We start from the raw sequence: 15503 nt of genomic DNA on the forward strand, positions 1-15503 counted from the left end.
AATTTTACCCTGCCTCTTACCCAGGTGGTGTTACAGTGCTCAACCCGGAGCAAGTGGTAACAGAACTCAACCCTTGCATCTTACCCGAAGTCTCAAACTCTTATCCGGAGCAAGTGGATAACACCACTGCATCTTACCCAGTCACACATATCTCAATCAAAATTCAATTTCATTTTCAATTCCATTCTCGATATCATTCAATTCAATTTCATAATTCAAACTCAGTTTTCATAATTCTTATTCCCCATCTCTTTCTCAGAACAAGTGGACAATGTCACTGCCTCTTACCCGAGGTCACATATCTCATTCATTTACAAATCATCATTTCTGCAACCACAATTCATTATTTTCTAAATAAGCAAACTCAAAATGCAATCCATTTCTTAATAACTCAAAATCAAATTATGAAATTCTTAAAAAAATCCAAATCTTTCTAATAAGCACTTTAAACGAAATCTCCAATTTTATAAAGATTTGGGCAACATTTCCCCTAAAATTCGGACTTTGCCACCCTTTCAAGGTCCCACCCACATCATTTCTCAAGCTCTTTTCAAAGAATTTCCAAAAACAAACCAATTCCAATATCTCAAACCATTTTCAATATCAAACAATTTTCAATATCAATTTCAATATTAAACCTTTTTCCAATACCAACCAACTCAAAATCAAACCACTTCCAAAATCAAGATCATTTTCAAATTCAAACCAAATTCTGATATCAAACCGATTTTAAATAATAAATCTCTTCCAAATCAAACCAATTCTAGCTTTGAATCTTTCTAAAATCAAATCATTTCCAAAATTAAGCTAAATTCCAACATTAAATCTCTTCTAGTAATTCAAGGAAAATCAATTCAACATCAGCTAACTATTTCAGAACATTCAACTTTCTTAATCAATCAAACATTTTCATTCATCCAAAATAAATCGATTCAATCTATAAGACTTATGAAATCATAAAAATATACTTTTCGCATTGGTATCGACTTGTAACAACTCTTGAAAGTAAAAAAAATTTAAGGAAAGTGCCCCTACCTTGATTGTCAAAATCCAAAAGCTATAAAACACGTCAAAAATCCCTTTTCTCCTGGCCCGCAGTAGTGGCAGCTTCAATCGCAACTCGAAATAACTGGAACTCGACCCTACGTTACCAAAACCTCAGAATCTCTAACCAAATATAACAGAATACTAACTTTCAAAGGTTTCAGAACAAAAAAGCTCACCATAACAAAGGAAAAATGAATAAACTAAACGGCAGTAGCTCTGGCGGTGATTCCAGTGGCCACAGCCACGTTCCCAATCACCAAAACGGCGGTAGAGCAGCTCAACGGCGATGGCGCATGCAGCTAGCGGCAACGAAAGGCACGAACGGCGGTGACTCCTCCCCCTAAACCACTAGCCCACATTCTCTTCTCCCCCCCCCTTTTCTCCAATGGTGAAGCAACAGCGGCAATCGACGATGGCGACGACGATCTTACTGACGACAGTGATGCGCGACGCCTCCGTCAACACCTTCCTTCCACGCGTCTCTTCTCCTCTCGGCGATGTCGACGTCGACGGCGATGGCAACGGCGAGGTAGCAGCAGCGGCGCCTCTTCTCCCTCGCATGCATCGCTCTCTCACAACACTAGATCTAGTATCTCTCCTCCTCAACTCGGTTCGGTGGCGGCCGCGGCAGGACGCGTCGGCGGCAGCAAGGCCTCCCCTCTCCCTTCCTTCTTCACCATTCTCCTCTGCTTTCCCCATATCTCTCTCTCTTCCCTCTTTTCTTTCATTGTTTCTTATTTCTTATAGTTTCCTTTTTCTTTTAGCCGTGTGTGTATAACGGAAGGGGATGGCGGTGGGTGAGTGACAGTGAGGCGGTGGCTAGGTTAGGTTAGGGTTAGTGGGTTCAATTTGGAAATTTTTGGATAGTTTAGGTAATTTTAATAAAATTAGGATAATAGAGTAATTGAAAATCACTTTAATCAAACAATAATTATATATAAAAATAGCGTTTATTCATCAAGCTACAAATTATTTTTAAATAAGTACTCCAATTCAATAATTAGAGATAATATAATTAATTTTCTTTATTTATAAAAAAATTAAAGTATTAAATTCCAAAATCTCAATTATTTAGATCGAATCATATAAAATTCTTAGTATTTTACGATTACTAAACTTTATAATTTAAATGGGAATTATCCAACGATTGTAAAATTGGATAAAAATTCTAATTTAATTATCAAACTTGATTTAATTAGCTTTAATAAAATACTTTTTGAAATTAAAGTCTTTAATGAATAAACAAATTAAAATTGACTTATAATAAGAATTTTCAAAAAGTATGGGTCTTACATAAACATCTTCTGAAAATATAAAACCCTAACTATCAACTTACCTCTCGTAGACCAATGGGTGAAGAAGTACAGTGGCACGGTGGGGTAAGCCACGCGTTACCCTGTCAACGATTTTACTACAGCTGGTGATGACGATGCAGTATAGTCGGCGATAAGACCGACCCAGGGCTTCTTCCTTCTACTACTGCAGCTTGGTTTATGGTACTGGTAAAAGGCGGCGGCGCTGTGGCAACATGTGTGGGAGCGTGGAGGAGAGGGAGAGCGAAAATGGCAGAAGAAGAGGAACATCGCGCCTGGCAGGAAGGTTGGCACAGCACCGACGAAGGTAAAAGGGAAGAAAATCGACGACGCTGAGGCTTGATGGAGAGGCAGGGAACGATGGCGCTACAAGGGTGTTGGGAGGGATAGTGCTGCTGTAAAAAGGGTTAGAATGTGGATAGTGAAAGTGTAAAAGTGAAAATAGAGTTTTTAGGAAGGTAATCGGGGGTGGATTGTTTTGTTTTCACCTTTTTGTGGGCCAGGATGAAAGCTATTGTTTACTTGTTCACAATCTTCATTGTCTACCAAGCGGAATTGTATTTTATCTTCATTCAAACACACTTTGAAATTTCTATTCATAAGATTGTGCTCATTTAATAATAAAAGTTTCAAATTTACTTTTCATTTCTTGCAAGGTCTATATTTCGATGCCTATAGTCAATAGTCTTTGGGTCGAATTTTTTTCTGGAGGGATTATATTTGCTTTCTCTCTTTTGTGAGGCCCAAACCCAACATTTTGAGGGTGTCTCTTTGCACCCATTGTGCCACAATCCTAATTCAGATTTTGGAGTCAATTTGAGAGAAAGAGAGTAGCCACCAAAAAAGAGAGAAGAGGGAAAAAAAGAATTCCCGTTTTTTGTAAAGCAGCAAATTTCAAATGACAGTTTTTCATTCGTTCACCGTTGGATCGACTTGAAATTTGAACTGCGTGTTTCACTCAGTTTTTTCTTTATTCTGGTCAGTTGAGATGTTGATTGGAAGTTTGCAGTAGGAGCAATTGGCTTCGCAAGAGAGAAATTAGGTTTCCCATTTTTACACAGAGTAGTAATCTTTGAACGGCAGTTTCTCATTCTTTCACTGTTGGATCGACGTGAAATTTGAACTGTAGATTCTTCATATCTTTCTATTCATTATGGACGGTGAAGATTTTAATTGGAGGTCTAAAAAGGGAGAAATAGGCTTCGACCGCAGCTCTTTTTTTGGGTATATTTCATCTTCTTGCTTCTCATTTGTAAGCTTTGGTGATTTGATATTTTGGCTGGTTATATGCACGTTTTTGTACTTTGTTTGAGACTCTCTTATACCTCATTTGATTATAGTTGAGCTATTTCATTGTTCTGGACGACCCGTGGTTTTTACCTCTCACATTGAGGGGGTTTTCCACGTTAAAATCTCGGTGTGTTCTTGTTATTACTTTACTTGCTATATTTGCTTATTATAGTTGCTGCCATATTGTGTTGTGAGTGCTTTCTTATTGCTCTTGTGTTAGACATTTGTGTCGTTTCCGCTGCTAGGCTCTTTCATACTGGCATCAGAGCTTGTTGGTATTTTTCTCGGCTTGTGATTTTGTGAACAATGGAAGCTAATACTAATACTAGTAGGATGATCACTCTTAATGGTCCTAATAATGATTTGTGAAAGTCAAAGATGGAAGATTTGCTTTATGTCAAGAATTTTCATCAACCAGTTTTTGGTACAGAGAAACCTAATGATAAATCTGATGATGATTGGACTTTGTTGCATAGACAAGTCTGTGGATATATTAGGCAGTGGATTGACGATAATGTGTTGAACCATATTATTGGAGAGACACATGCTCGGAAACTTTGGATTAAGCTTGAACATTTGTATGCTCGGAAAACTGGGAATAACAAGATGTTTTTGATCAAGCAGGTATTGGCTTTGAAGTATACAGATGGGACATCAATGACAGATCACTTGAATAATTTTCGAGGAATTATAAATCAGTTATCTTCCATGGGTATCAAGTTTGATGAAGAGGTTCAAGGATTGTTACTTCTTAGCTCCTTACCAGACTCGTGGGAAATTCTCAGAATGTCATTGTCCAATTCTGCTCCTGATGGTGTAATCTCTATGGATCTTGCCAAGAGCAGTGTTTTGAATGAAGAGATGAGAAGAAAGTCATAAGGTACATCAACTACACATTCAGATGTTCTTGTTTCTGAGTCTAAGGGGAGAAACAAAAGTCGAGGTCCTAAAGGTAGAGATCAAAGCAGAAACAAGTCTCGAGAAAAGTATAAGAATATTGAGTGTCATCATTGTGGTCAAAAGGGACATGTAAAAAAATTTTGTTGGCAGCTAAAGAAGGAGAAAGCCAAGGCAAGTAAAGAAAATAGCACAAATAAAGATGATGGTAACAAGGAAGACAAGGTTAATGTAACTCATGATGATTTTCTTGTTGTTGAGGAGTTTGAATCTGTTAACCTTGTTGATAATAGCACTAGTTGGGTGATTGATAGTGGTGCTTCTATTCATGTTACATCTAGGAGGGATTTATTTACATCTTATACTCCTGGTGATTTTGGTGATGTAAAAATGGCTCATCAAGGTGTTGAAAAATGTGCCGATGTTGGACAGGTTTACTTAGAAACCTCCAATGGCACCAAGTTTACTTTGAAGCGTGTGAAGCATGTTCTAGATATTCAATTGAACTTACTTTCTGTTGGTAACTTGTGTGATGAAGACTTGGATAGCTCATTTTCTCGTGATAGCTGGAAGCTCACCAAGGGTTCCATGGTTGTTGCTAGAGGTACTCGACACTCTACTCTTTATTTAACTCAAGCAAAGATTGTGAAAGATGTTATTAATGCTGCTGAGTTTGTTGATGAAACTGATTTATGGCATAAGAGATTATGTCATATGAGTGAGAAAGGTATGAATATGTTATCCAAGAGGAATTTTTTATCTGGTTGCAAGGTTGCTTTGCAAAAGTGCAACCATTGCTTTGCTGGAAAACAAAACAGGATTTCTTTCAAGAGCCATCCACCTTCAAGGAAGCCGGAGATACTTGACTTGGTGCATTCTGATGTATGTGGGCCGATGAAGACAAGAACACTTAGAGGGTCTATTTATTTTGTAACCTTTATTGATGATTATTCTAGGAAATTATGGGTTTACACTTTGAAGACCAAAGATCAAGTTTTGAATGTGTTCAAGCAATTTCAAGCTTCTGTTGAAAGAGAAACTAGGAAGAAGTTGAAATGCATTCGTGTTGACAATGGTGGTGAGTACTCAGGTCTATTTGATACTTATTGTAAAGAGCATGGTATAAGACATCAGAAGACTCCTCCAAAGACTCCTCAATTGAATGGTTTGGCTGAAAGCATGAACAGAACATTGGTTGAAAGAGTTAGGTGCTTCTTGTCACAGTCTGGATTGGCAAAATCCTTTTGGGGTGAAGCTTTGAGCACTGTTGTTCATGTCTTGAATCGGACACCATGTGTTCCCTTGCAATTTGAAGTGCCAGAGAAGGTATGGTCAAGTAAAGATGTTTCTTATGATCATTTAAGAGTCTTTGGATGTAAAGCTTTTGTTCATATTCTCAAAGATGAGAGATCTAAGCTTGATGTAAAGACTAGGCAGTGTATTTTTATTGGCTATGGCATGGATGAGTTTGGTTACAGGTTTTATGATCCTGTTAGCAAGAAGGTGATTCGGAGTAGAGATATTGTCTTTACTGAAGACCAAACACTGAAGGATGTTGATAATACGGAGAAGCCAATGGTTCAGCCTAGTGATGATTTTTCTGAATTGGATATTACTCCCTCTATGCCTATGGTAGAAGATGGTAGAGTTGAAGCTCAAAATAATGAGCATGATACAAGTGCAGGTGAAGATGGAACAATTGATCCAATGCTTGATGAAGTTGGTGATGATAATCAAGATGCACAACCAACTTTGGAAATTCTTGCAAATGCACTTAAAAGGTCTACAAGAGAGAGGAAGCCTTCGTCAAGGTATTCTCCACATGAGTTTGTTTTGTTGACTGATGGGGGAGAACCTGAATGCTTTGGAGAGGCTGTTGAAGATGAAAGCAAAGCTCAATGGCTTGAAGCTATGCAAAAAGAAATTAAGTCCTTGCTTGAGAATGATACCTATGAGTTGGTGAAGCTATCGAAGGGTATGCGAGTTTTGAAGAACAAATGGGTATTCATAATCAAGAAAGAAGAACACAATTCTAAGCCTCGGTATAAGGCTAGATTGGTTGTTAGAGGTTTTAGCCAGAGAAAAGGTGTTGATTATGAGGAGATCTTTTCTCCTGTTGTGAGGATGTCATCCATTCGTGCTGTGCTTGGATTAGCAGCGTCTCTTGATTTGGAGATTGAGCAAATGGATGTGAAGACAACTTTTCTTTATGGTGATTTAGATAAGGAGATCTACATGGAGCAACTGGAGGGATTTGTTGTTAAAGGAAAGGAAGATTTTGTGTGCAAGCTTAAGAAGAGTCTTTATGGGTTGAAGCAAGCTCTAAGACAGTGGTACAAGAAGTTTGAATCTGTTATAGAAGAGCATGGTTACCGTAAGACAACTTCAGATCATTGTGTATTTGTGCAAAATTTTTCTGATGATGATTTTATCATTCTTTTGCTTTATGTGGATGATATTTTGATTGTGGGCAAAAATGCTTTGAGGATTAATGAGTTGAAGAAACAGTTGAGCAAGTTCTTTACTATGAAGGACTTAGGTCCTGCCAAACAGATTTTGGGCATGACTATTACTCGTTATAGAGATTCTAAGAAGCTTTATTTGTCATAGGAGAAGTACATAAAGAAGGTGCTTCAAAGGTTTGGCATGAATGATGCCAAATGTGTTGCTAGTTCTTTTGCTCCTCGTTTTAAGTTGAGCACCAAGCAGTGTCCAACCACTGATGAGGAGAAACAAGCAATGGATGAAATTCCTTATGCCTCAGCTGTTGGAAGCTTGATGTATGCTATGGTGTGTATTAGACCAGACATTGCTCATGCGGTTGGTACTGTGAGTCGTTTTCTCTCTAATCCAGGTAAAGAACATTGGAATGTTGTTAAATGGATTATGAGATATCTCAAAGGTGCAACTAACTTGAGTTTGAGTTTTGGTGGTGAGAAACCTTTGCTAGTTGGCTTTACTGATGCAGACGTGGCAGGAGATATTGATTCTCGAAAGTCTACTTCAGGTTATTTGGTCAAGTTTGCAGGGGGAGTTATTTCATGGCAGTCAAGGCTACAGAAGTGTATTGCACTTTCTACCACAGAGGCAGATTTTATTGCAGCAACTGAAGCATGTAAAGAGTTGTTGTGGATGAAGAAGTTTCTTGCAGCACTTGGTTTCAAGCAAGACTGTTATGTGTTGTTGTGTGATAGCCAAAGTGCTATTCATCTTGCCAAGAATTCTACTTTTCATGCAAGATATAAACATATTGATGTTAGGTATCACTGGATACGGGATATGTTAGATTCTAAGTTGTTGGAACTTGAGAAAGTTCACACTGATGACAATGGTGCTGATATGATGACAAAAGCATTGTCAAGAGAAAAGTTTGAAACATGTTGTTTGATCGCCGGAATGGCGAGAGCCTCCACCTAGTCGAGAAGGGGGAGATTTGTTGGGTTTTTTCTCTCCTTTGTGAGGCCCAAGCCCAACATTTTGAGGGTGTCTCTTTGCACCCATTGTGCCACAACCCTAATTCAGATTTTGGGGTCAATTTGAGAGAAAGAGAGTAGCCACCAAAAGAGAGAGAAGAGGGAAAAACAAAATTCCCATTTTTTGTAAAGCAGCAAATTTCAAATGACAGTTTCTCATTCATTCACCGTTGGATCGGCTTGAAATTTGAACTGCGTGTTTCACTCATCTTGGTCTTCATTCTGGTCGGTGGAGATGTTGATTGGAGGTTTGAAGTAGGAGAAATTGGCTTCGTAAGAGAGAAAATAGGTTTCCCATTTTTACACAGAGCAGCAATCTTTGAACGGCAATTTCTAATTCTTTCACCGTTGGATCGACGTGAAATTTGAACTGTAGATTCTTCATATCTTTTTCTTCATTCTGGACGGTAGAGATTTTAATTAGAGATCTGCAGAGGGAGAAATGGCTTCGACAACAGCTCTTTTTTCTGTATATTTCATCTTCTTGTTTCTCATTTGTAAGGTTTGGTGATTTGATGTTTTGGCTGGTTATATGCACGTTTTTATGCTTTGTTTGAGACTCTCTTGTACCTCATTTGATTATAGTGGAGCTATTTCATTGGTCTGGACGACCCGTGATTTTTTACCTCTCACATTGAGAGGGTTTTCCACGTTAAAATCTCGGTGTGTTCTTGTTATTACTTTACTTGCTATATTTGCTTGTTATAGTTGCTGCCATATTGTGTTGTGAGTGCTTCCATATTACTCTTGTGTTGGATATTTGTGTCGTTTCCGCTGCTAAGCTCTTTCACAAGTTTGGCTGTCACAAGTTTGGCCGACACCTTCTGTCGAAGTCAAAAAATCAAAATCCAAAGTAAACAATTAAAGTTAGTGCCAAATGGTTAGTTCTTCGTCTGTGTAATCAAGTGTCGAGTTTTAAATTATGTCTTATAAATACAATAATTTATTATCTAAAAATAAATTTTTAAATATAAATAATTCATTGTGATTGATTAGTTCTTAATTTATCAACTTAAAAATATTATAAAAAATATTATTATTGAATTTTTTTTACAAGAGATAACTATCAAAGGAAGTGATGAGGTGTACGCGAGCCACCCCATGGGTTCAATCAGACAGAAAGGGCTATCATTTTCATTCTCAAACTGGTAATTACTGTAAAGGGTTGTAAACTTTTAACACAGACGTAAGTATGAGGAACCATCCAAAAAATGAAAATAAAAAGAGAGAAGTCATCAAGGTTGTAAGTAATAAGTAGATTCTTTCGGACCTTCTATATCCTTTCTGGAATTGTCTAAGGTGGAAAAACTTGAAATTGGTTCTTAAAGGACTAGGGAAGAATATTCCAATTTAATGGTCTATATTAGTGCGGTACAAAAAATATGTAAATTTATAAAATTCTACTTTAAAGTTGTACTAATTATGAAAGGATTTGTTAGATTAAATAATAAATTGATAAAATAATTGAAAACTAATTATATCTTTTTCATTAATTTTTTAAAAAAATTAAAAGAATTTTTTTAACATTATGAGGAAATAATATTTTGGTATCAGTATTAAAAGATTAAAAAGCTTTTTATTTTTAAAGTTTTTTAATTGTATTACAACTTAAAATTTGATTTCTATTTTAAAATATTAAAATATCTATAGAATTCATATTAAAAAACTAAAATATTTGTTAATTAGCATTAAATTTAAAATACCACAATATTCTTTATGTAATAATTTTAAAATTACTATTACACATTTTATATGAATAAAAAATATTATTTGATTTATTAGCAACTATAAATTTTAATTTAATATTAAAAAGATTAAAACATTTTATAGTTAATTTTAAAATACCAAAACAACCTTTTTTAGCATTAACCTTAAAAAACTAAAATACCATTTTAGAATAAAAATTACTTAATTGTATTAGAAATTGTAAATTTAACATTCGAAACAATTAAAATATTCATATAAGTAATTTTTAAAATAACAAAATAACATTTTAAAGTTAATCTAAAAAAAATTAAAATACCATTATAGATTAAATTCACATTGTCTGATCGTATTAGAAATGAAAAATTCGAATTTGATTTTAACAAGACTAAAATACTCATTTTAAATGACTAAGATACCCTTTTTAAAACTCAAATAAAAATAATTTTTTTGTATTAATTTTGAAAAATTCTAAAATATCTTTTAGATTTAAATATATTTGATTGTATTAAAAATTAATTTTATTATAAAAAGACTAAAATTTACATAAAATTCATTTTAAGAAAATAGAAAATTTTCTTAACATTAATTTTAAAGAAATAAATTTTTTTATTATAATTATAATAACTTTTATTATTATTGATATTAATGTAGTACATTAATTGATATTATTATAATTATTATTATTACTGTAATTATTGTTACTTTTTATGACTAACACATATTTAACAAAAATGTTTTAGATCTTTTAATAAAATTATTTTTAGAAATAAGCAAGTAATTTAAATTTGTAGTATTTCTCTTATTAGTGATTTTGACACGTGTAGAAAATAGTATAAACTCTTTAAGAATATGGATTTTGAATTCTCTTTAAACACACGTGATGATCATATGAATGTGATGGTCATGTAAAAATTAATTACTTGTTTATTATATTTTAAAGTGATCCCATCTTTTTTATATATTTTAAATTTATCCTGATGCATTAAGGGCCTTAAAATACTTTTCTCATGCTAGAAGCTTCCATCATTTCTGTAACAATTATTAGTTCCAAGTTCCAATTTTAACAACTTGAAAAGGGGAGGAAAAAGAAGTTGGCGTTTACTCGTATAAAAATATTTGTATATGTATGCCAATATTATAACTAAAATATAAATGCGTAGTAAATAAAATAATTTAATGAAATATATTAAATTATTTAATAATTTTTTATTATTATTTTATATAAAGATATTTTTAGGTAAATAATAAAAAAATAGTAAAATTTGTAAGTATCGATATGACATAAGCCCTTGTTGGGCTGCCTAAATTAGTATGTATTATTACTTATTAGTGAAAAATTACATTGTACATATGTTTATTAAGTTGTACAGCATTTCCAACGCAACAACGTTGATGTATATGGATCCATCCCTATATTGTTAGGGATAGGTGATATTAATGTCTGTTTTGTGGGAGAAATTGATGTTCTAACTAATCCTTGAAAATAATTGGAAGCATGTCTACATAGTCTTCTTTCTTAACTGCGAAAGGCCAAGAACCTATCATTTTTCAAACACTTGTTAGCAAAGCCATCACCACCCAGCTAACAGAATAATATAGATTATGTAGAGAATCAGTAAAATACAATTGCGTGACTAGTGGTTATTTAATGTGCCAAAAGTCCAATGTCAATTGTCTTCTAATTAATCGTGGTAGAAAATAAGTACTATTCTGAAAGAGACAAATTCAAATTTTTTTATAAGATGGAAGAGAATTCATGCACAAACAATGATGAAAATAGTATATATTACCCCGAATTAAAAAAAAAAAGAAAAAAAATTATGGAAATATCTTTTTCTCTCATCGCTTTCTTGCTAATAGGTAAAACAAGAGAATGATAATGCAATAAAATAGTAGTTTATGTTCAATCCGTGTCACACTTATAATTCTATTGGTTCAACACTCTTTCACCGACTTTGTAATAAGTCCGCTCTCTTATAATTGCATATTATGTGCACTTTTGTTAATTAATAGAATAAATAATTATTTTTAACTATAAAAAATTGAAGTGTTAACAATATTTATTATGATTAATTTTCAAACATTTTATAATCACGAAAGATTATGTCTCAGTATCGTGTGTCTCAATTTTTTATAATCAGAAATTGTTATTTATTTCTTTTTAAAAATTAAATAAAAAATAAATAATTGTATTGTTACTAATATTTGTGAATTTTGCATCGATTTACTGGAAGATAAGCAGTTGCTATAGCAATAATTTTATATACGCAAAGGCTATAATTGATTATTCATTAATGATTTGATGATATAGAAAATCGATAACATCTGCCGGCTTTAACATTTAAATGCTAAGATAGTTCCCAGTTCATGCTCGACATCTGAACACCATGCACTAAATAATTATGCATATCCTAAATATATAGCAAACTCAGGAAAAGATATAATTCTCTAAGGGAACAATAAAATTGCCGTTTATGCATGGCTGAATGCTAATATAATCTCTATATATGACTATATAGTATCTTTGTATCCAGAGTTTATTTTAAGTTACTTGTTGGGCTTTATAGCTACGGAAAAAATAATTCTGTTACGTAATTAATTAAGAATAGTCAATTGCAATCAACTAATTTTTTTTAATTTTTTTAGAAAAAACATAAATTTAAATTATTATGAATTTTTTTTATATAAAATTGATATTTTTAATTGAACTGATTGAAGTTAAGTAATGAAGAGGTTTTTATTTTTTTTATATTTCAATTAAAATCAATTAATTTTTAATTTTTATATTAAAAGTTAATTTCTTAACATTTTTTCTCATACGACATATTTATATTTTAACCATCATCATATTTTTATATGAATCACTACATATGATTCGACAAAATGCATGCCAAGTGGCTCAAACAATGTATTAAACTATTAATGGCTATGCTCCATAAGGCGGTTACCTACTACTGCCATTTTGTGCATTCATATAATTTTTGTTTCTTTTGCTGCTTGAATTTTTTTTTTAATAAATAAATATTTTATTTATCAAAATACATCATTTGAAACATTTTTATCAAAATATATATATCTCTTATCTTGTTTATAGTATAAACAAAATAATATTGCATATATATTGTTTACACTATAAACGAGATAAAACACGTAACGATGTGGCTGTATCACATTTGTACACGTGGTGTGTAATGCCCTTATCTCGTTTACAGTACAAATGAGATATATATAATATTATTTCATTTACACTGTAAACAAGATAAGACTGAAGGATGTCTATATATATGCATTTCGTCCGATCCATCGCGGCTGTTTACAGCTTATCACACTCTTTTTTTTTTATTTTTCTCCCACTTTTACCCTTTTCTAATCAAGTTTTGGAATTATTTTAAAATTATGGTACGTACCAATAATTATAATACAGACATCAACTGACTGAATGTGACGTGACACATTGCTGGAGCAGTACAGTCGACTTTGAAGTTGGTATTATTTTTTATTTTATGTTTATGTTAAAGTATAGATGTGTTGCCATATTCAAGGTACTTTTATAGAAATAGTATACAATATATGTTAAGCGAATGAATATATTGTTAGAAATTGTTTAAATGATAAAATATGATGTTAAGCATAATTTGAAATGAATTTGTTAGTTAAATATTTAGTTAGCTTTTTTTTTAATTTAAGTTATTAAGTATATGTTTATTACTTTAGTTATTAATTAGGGTAGTTAAAAATTTTTAGTAAACTTAATTAACTAACAAGATGTTTATGTTTCTATTTACTAAAGTAAATGGTTCTGTTTTTAATTTTGTATTACTTAAATTAAGTTATTAAGTTGAAGTTGTACTTGTTAGTTATTTAAGTAAATATTTTTACTTAATCTAAGTTACGAAGGAGATGAAAAATGAATATTGTTATTAATTATTTAATTAAATAATTTTATTTAAATTAAATTATATAAACGTTTATTAATTTAATTATTAATTATTTAAGTAAATTTTTTTATTTAAATTAGATTATATAGACGTTTATTAATTTAGTTATTAATTACTTAAGTAAATACTTTTATTTATAATGTAAATATTTGTAGTTATTTGTTAAAATAGTTTACTTATAATTCAAATTAAATGTAGATGTCTGTTGGTAGAAATTTTTTCTTTGAAATTTTTATAGCGTTATAAGTTTACAGATTCTTAATTTGGGTTTTTTATTATTTAGCAGAGGCCTTGCCTACTTCTTTCCAAGAGAGTGAGTCACACACTCCCACCACCGAATACCATTATTCCCTACCCGAGGGAGGCTGGCTTCGGTGACGTTTTGCCACTCAGGAATTTCTTATTTGACAACTCCTTGATCACGGCATTTGTGAAGCGCTGGCATCCAAAGATCCACACCTTCTACCTTCCATAGGGTGAGTGCACCATCACCCTGCAGAATGTCGCGTACCACCTCGGGCTACGTGCTAATGGAGAGCCTGTGGGTGGGTGCTTTCGTGACTTCCATACATGGTACGGGACCCAGGCTTGGGAGTTGGTTGAGCGGCTACTCGGTGCTAGACCTCCTGTAGTCCAACAGCAGGGAGCGTAGAGGAAGGAGTTTTTCTCCCTAAAGCTGACATGACTTCGAGAGTGTGTCTGACAAATGCCCGATACTAACGATCCAGCTATCCTTCGACAGTATGCAAGGTGCTTCATACTATTGATGATCGGAGTACCTGATGACTGATAAGTCCAATACTCAGGTCCATCTCCGATGGCTTCCACTACTAGATGACTTTAGAGGTGTCGTTCTATGTCTTGGGATCTGCGGTGCTAGAATGGGCATACTATTTCATATGCTCTGCAGCATACCACTCCACCACAGACATTGCAGGATGCACTCCTCTGCTAGTATCTTGGATATACCAGAGATTCCCTAAATGGTATCCACCTGAGCGACAGGTTTACATGTACCCTATGGCTACGAGGTAACTATTCAGTTTGGTTTTACTATTCTTCGTTTTTGTAATTCAATATGATGTTCAATTAACTGAATCATGGTATTTCTTGTAAATGTCTACAAGTTGATCGACATGACACAACAGAGTAGGGATCGACACAAGCAAAAAGTCTTGAGATATCGTCAGGAGTTGGATAAGTTATTGTGGGATGAGGTAAGCTTTTTAACCTTTTCTTTGGTTTAACTTGCATAGATAACTTAAACTTTTTTTAGCACCTATTACTCATCATTATTTCACTACATCCATTGTAGTTCCTATGGATGCCGTACGATGACCCTGCACTATAGGATATGTGCCTGCTATGCCTGAAGGAAGAGGCGGAGTGGGGGACATAGATGTCTGTTGTCCTTCTCGTCAGCTTCAACATAGTTGAATTCTACCATGCTGACCGCGTAAAGAGCCACTTCAACAGCCAGTGCCAAGGGACCCGGTTAACGTTGACAACTTCCTGACTACCACAGGATGGGGCGAGGATGTCTAGTGGCCTACCAAATTTTGTGAGTGGTACGATCGGTGGAGGGCTCAATTTCAGTAGGGATACTGATGAGCGGATAATTTATACGCTTTTTGGCATTGTTTTTAGTATGTTTTTAGTATATTTAATTAGTTTTTATTATATTTTTATTAGTTTTTATTTAAAAATCACATTTCTGAACTTTACTATGAGTTTGTGTGTTTTTCTGTGATTTCAGGTATTTTCTGGCTGAAATTGAGGGACCTGAGCAAAAATCTGATTCAGAGGCTGAAAAAGAACTGCAGATGTTGTTGGATTCT

The sequence above is a fragment of the Arachis hypogaea genome, chromosome 19, assembly GCF_003086295.3.
Source record: "Arachis hypogaea cultivar Tifrunner chromosome 19, arahy.Tifrunner.gnm2.J5K5, whole genome shotgun sequence".
In the NCBI taxonomy this organism is placed as follows: Eukaryota; Viridiplantae; Streptophyta; class Magnoliopsida; order Fabales; family Fabaceae; genus Arachis; species Arachis hypogaea.